The 5,651-nt window shown below is 41.9% G+C and overlaps 1 pseudogene; it reads left to right on the top strand.

The window, feature by feature from the left end:
• Positions 1 to 2,869: 2,869 nt before the first annotated feature.
• Positions 2,870 to 5,205, top strand: LOC145067973 (putative mitochondrial protein AtMg00820 pseudogene; annotated as a pseudogene).
• The last annotated feature ends 446 nt before the right edge of the window (positions 5,206 to 5,651 follow it).

The raw sequence follows: 5,651 nt of genomic DNA, 5'->3' as shown, positions 1-5,651 counted from the left end.
ACTATTTTCCGAGTGAGACTTCGAGGGCGAAGTCTAATCCTAGTGGGGGAGAATTGTAACAGCCCGGAATCTCAGGTATGGTTAAAATTATGTTTTTGGGGTGTTTTAAGAGGGGACTCGGCGAGTTGGAGCCTAGACTCGCCGAGTAGGACCGCAGACCTGGTCACGGGTTCGCGACTGGACTCGACGAGTCCAGATATGGACTCGGCGAGTCTGCGCTGTTTAGCGAAAACCCTAACCGTTCAGGTTTGGGACGTATAAAAGGGACTTATTGGCCGTCATTGTTCACTTTAGCCTTCTGAGAGAAACCCTAAATCGATTGTGTGCATCTGGAGCAAGGTTAAAGGCCATTGGTGATTTTGAAGGATTTGTTGTGCAAGGAAGAGAAGGGCTTGGCTAAAGGAACTGCAAGAGAGTCACATTCTGAGGATTGGGGACACAGAGAGTACATCATCCAGGTAAGAATTCGAGTATACTCTGCTATGGTGATGTGTTTAGAGGATTAGGGTTTATGGAACCCTTTTGTGGATAGATTGAATGTTACCCTAGTCCCCCAAACGATTGTAACCCTGTATTGGGACCTTTGGAGGTCCAGAATGTCCCATGCCTGTACATTTCGGGAATTGATGAAGGTTTTGGATTGGAATCCTTATGCCTTAGGTCAATATGTAAATTATAAGTCTTGGGGTGTATCATGAGCACCGAAATGAGGACCTTACGTGATGGACCAGTCTAGGAAGGCCAGACCTATGAATGGTCGAAGCAGTTCTGACCTTAGGAAGCAGTTTGAGCGGTTGCATGGCATGGACTCGCCGAGTCCGATGAACAGACTCGGCGAGTAGCTTGAAGAATAACTGGGACTCGTCGAGTTGTTCTTCAGACTCGGCGAGTTGAGTCGGGGTGGCCCCGCGATTCTTCCAGGAGTAACTCGTCGGGTCAAGGAGAATACTCGACGAGTAGAAGGGGAATCTTAGAGGGTTGGAGGACGTCTAGACTCGCCGAGTCGCCATGGCACTCGCCGAGTCCGGTCGAGTTGACCGTTGACCGTTGACCGTTGACCAGAGTTGACCTATGTGTGACTTCTTAGGGTCAGTTAACTTAGAAGATAAAAGTGCTAATAAGAGATATATGATGTCATAGGGAGTTTGTAGCTCGGCGGATCGAGCACGAGTGATTTCAGGATTTGCTAGCTTTCAGTATTCACGAGGTGAGTCTTCTCACTATACTGTACCCGGAAGGGTTTGACTGTGTGACCGGAAGGTCGGATATGATATGTGATATACGTGCTATATGTGGTAAGTTAATTGTTATGCGTGCTATGTATGTTTATATGGGCCGGAAGGAAATATGTTATGGGCCGGAAGGCGATTATGTTATGGGCCGGAAGGCGTTGTGTTGTGGACCGGAAGGTCAGGGCCTGGAAAGGCGTATATGCGTAAGTTGTATATTGGGGAACTCACTAAGCATTTATGCTTACAGATGTTACGTATGTGTTTCAGGTACTAGCGAGGACCGTGGGAAGGCGCCGGCGTGATATGTACACACTGATTGATGTTTTGAGATCTTGGGAATTCTATGAATTGTATTTTGACATAACACTTGGAATAATTATGCTTTGTTTGAATGAAAATACTTTATTTTTGAAATGAAAAATTTGTTTGAAAATTTGCGTTGTTACAAAATATCCAATCAATATCTGGTTAGAGGTCTCCCAAAATTCAGTTTTGTCAAAGATAAGGTGTGCTCAGCGTGTGAACAAGGAAAGCAAACCATGTCATCTTTCAAACCCAAGTCATGTTCTATCATATCTGTTCCTCTTCATTTACTTCACATGGACTTGTTTGGACCTATTCCTGTACATTCTCTAGGAGGAAACAAGTATACTCTGGTGGTTGTGGATGATTTTACTCGATTTACATGGGTGGTTTTCTTGAAGAAGAAAAGTCATGCTGTACAGGAAATTATCTCCCTGATTCGTCAAAACGAGACACTGACTGGTCTCAAAAGCAGCTAAGGAGTGATCATGGAACTGAGTTCCGGAATTCAACTCTTGAAGATTTTTGTGATTGTAAAGGCATTGGGCAGAACTTTTCAGCTCCTCGCACACCTCAACAAAACGGAGTTGCTGAACGAAGAAATCGAACACTGATTGAGGCAGGAAGAACCTTGATGATACATGCTAGTCTTCCTATGTCGTTTTGGGCTGAAGCTGTTAATACAACATGTTATACTCAGAATCGCTCTCTAATTCACAAGGTTCACAAGAAGTCACCATATGAGATGCTGAAAGGTCGAAAGCTAAACGTATCCTTCTTTCACGTGTTTGGATGCATTTGTTATATTCTCAATCAGCGCGATCCCAGATCAAAATTTGAGCCTAAGGCTGACAAAGGTATTTTTGTTGGATATTCATCTATTTCAAAGGCTTTTCCTGTTTTTCATGTGAACAGGCAGTGCATTGAGGAATCCATTCATGTAAAGTTTGATGAAGAATCATACACTGATGAAAAAGTAGCTCATTCCTCTTCTATCTTTGAAGAGCTTCTCTCTTGCCCATATGATGAAGTTTCTCATACTGAAGAAGAAGCTATTATTCCTGATCCTATCGTTTCAGACCCAAGTTCTATAAATCAAGGTACTGCGGTCAGCTCGACAACTCATTTGTCCGATGTTGATGAAACCCTTGAGACTGAAGATTCTCCTGCAACTGGTTCCTTTCAGTAATAACACTTCAGTGTCAAATCCATTGGAATCAGCTCCTGAACATCGAGATCACCCTGTTGATCAAATTATTGGGAATCTTCATGATGGTGTCCGAACCAGATCTCATGAATCTAATAATTTTTGCATGTATGTTAATTTCGTTTCAATGATCTTACCTGACAAGATACACTTAGCTCTTCAAGACGCTGATTGGATTAAAGCCATGCAAGACGAGCTGAACGAGTTCGAAAGGCACAAGGTTTGGACTCTTGTTCCCAGACCATCAGGAAAGACCATCACCGGAACACGCTGGGTCTACCGCAACAAGGTTGATAAAGATGGTATTATTACTCGCAACAAAGCAAGACTTGTTGCTCAAGTGTTCACTCAAATTGAATCTATTGACTACAGGGAGACTTTTGCTCCAGTTGCCCGCATTGAAGCAATCAGACTGTTTCTCGCATATGCCTCATACATTAACTTCATTGTCTACCAAATGGATGTCAAAACAGCATTTCTTCATGGTGTGTTAGAAGAAGAAGTATTTCTCAAACAGCCCCCAGGCTTTGAAGACAAGAAGCACCCTGACTATGTGTACAGACTAGATAAAGCTGTATATGGTCTGAAGCAAGCTCCTAGGGCCTGGTATGATACACTGACATCATTTCTTCTTGAAAATGGCTACAGAAGAGGAGCAATTGATAATACTCTCTTCATCAAAAACAAAGGCTCAGAAATGATTCTTGTTCAAATCTATGTCGATGATATCATCTTTGGCTCTCCAAATGAGAAGCTGAGCAAGGAATTCGCTTAGATCATGTCTCAAAGGTTCGAGATGAGCATGATGGGGAAGATGACCTTTTTCTTAGGTCTTGAGGTTCAGCAACAAAAATCAGGTATCTCAATTTGTCAAAGTAAATATATTGATGACATGCTTGTTAAGTACTCTCTCAGCGACTGCAAACCGGCTTCTACTCCGGTGTCCAAGACTGGTAAGCTACACGTTGATCCCACCGGTACTGATGTTAATCACTCTCTTTATCGAGGAATGATTGGATCTCTTCTCTACCTCACTGCAAGTCGCCCTGATATCATGTTTGGAACCATTCTCTGTGCTAGATTCCAAGCTAATCCCAAGGAGTCTCATCTCATTGCAGTTAAACGCATCTTTCGATACTTAAAGGCCACTCAGAACTTGGCATTGTGGTACCCCCGTGACTCAGCACTTGAACTCTTTGGATACACTGATTCCGACTATGCATGATGCAACTTAGACAAGAAGAGCACGTCAGGTGGATGTGATTTCCTTGGAAATCGACTAATCAGTTGGTCTAGCAAGAAGCAAACCTCAGTAGCTGTCTCCACTACAGAAGCTGAGTATGTTGCAGTTGGGAGATGTTGTGCTCAACTCTTATGGATTCAGAATCAACTTTTAGACTATGGGCTTAAATTCACAAAGACTCCTATATACTGTGATAACACCAGTGCCATTCAGATCACACAGAATCCTGTTCAGCACTCAAAGACAAAGCATATCGAGATCAGACATCACTTCATCAGAGACAATGTTGAGAAGGGCAAGGTTGTTCTCAAACATGTCAAGACTTCAGATCAACTAGCTGATATTTTCACCAAGGCCCTGGATACTCAAACTAATGCTCACATTATTAGAGAACTTGGAATGATCTCTCTGGATTAAAAAAAATGTTTTACTAATGTTTGTTATTGTCTTATAAACTAATGTATTTTTTTTTTGTTGTTGATGATGTTTATCATGCTGAGTACATTGTATGATCTCTTATCTCTATCTCTTCTACAAATCTTCTAAACTAAAGTTGAATGATTCACTGTATTAAACCATACACTGATAACAACTTGAAACTCTTTGCCGATGGTTAGACAAAACACCAAGATCTATCACACGCAACTATCCCTTCTTACCAATCTTACACTGATTTTGTGATTCAGTGTGACAAAACACATGTTGTTGAGAGTCTAATAGTCTTTACCGATGGTTAGACCAAAACACCAAGGTCTATCACACGCAACTATCCCTTCTTACCAATCTTACACTGATTATGTGATTCAGTGTGACAAAACACATGCTGATGAGAGTCTAACAGTCTTTGCCGATGGTTAGACCAAAACACCAAGGTCTATCACACGCAACAATCCTCTCTTCACCTTCTTCTCACTCAGTGTCTAATGATTCAGTAAGAAGCACCACTTACTGATAAAGACTCAACACTTTGTGCCGATGGTTAGATAATTAAACCAATATCTATCACACGCACCAACCACCTTGCTAACCTTAAACAAGCAAGTTGTACCTCGAATTGACGACAAACTATCATTCAGCATGTAACTTTTCGTGACACTAATCTCAGCGCTTCCGCAGACACTGATTGTCGTTTCCTCTTCAGTACAATGGCTCTTTTTTTTTACCCAACGGCTATTTTTTTGATTTGACAGTTTGTTAAGATACGCAGTTATTTTCGATAAAGATAATCATTACCTTTTTTTTTTAAAACCCATTAATCCCATATTTAAACTTTTTCCACCTCTCTCCCAAACCTGCCTCCCATCATTCAAACTTCCTTCTCTCTCTTCAAAACCCTAGAATCCAAACTCTCTTCAATGGCGACATCACTATTTACTTTCTCCTCCACTTCAAGAAGAGTCGTCCCAGCTCGAAACTCTCCTCATCTTCCCATATACATCAAAGCCACAAATGTCGTTTTCAACCCTGATATACCAGATGTTCATCGCGGTCTTGGACTTGATGATTTTGTCAATTTTTTAGTATCCTGCAGACTTCGATACACTATCAGTGAGGTTCCATCAGAGTTCTTTCCCGAACAAGTATGTGAGTTCTACTACACCGCAACGGTTAATGATGAAAACAACGTCATCTCCGGGACTATTGGGCGTGGCTGTCGCTCAGTTTT

The sequence above is a fragment of the Lactuca serriola genome, chromosome 8 (assembly GCF_051521515.1).
Source record: "Lactuca serriola cultivar US96UC23 chromosome 8, Lser_US96UC23_V15, whole genome shotgun sequence".
Classification (NCBI taxonomy): domain Eukaryota; kingdom Viridiplantae; phylum Streptophyta; class Magnoliopsida; order Asterales; family Asteraceae; genus Lactuca; species Lactuca serriola.
This window is presented reverse-complemented; position numbering and strand designations above follow the sequence as displayed.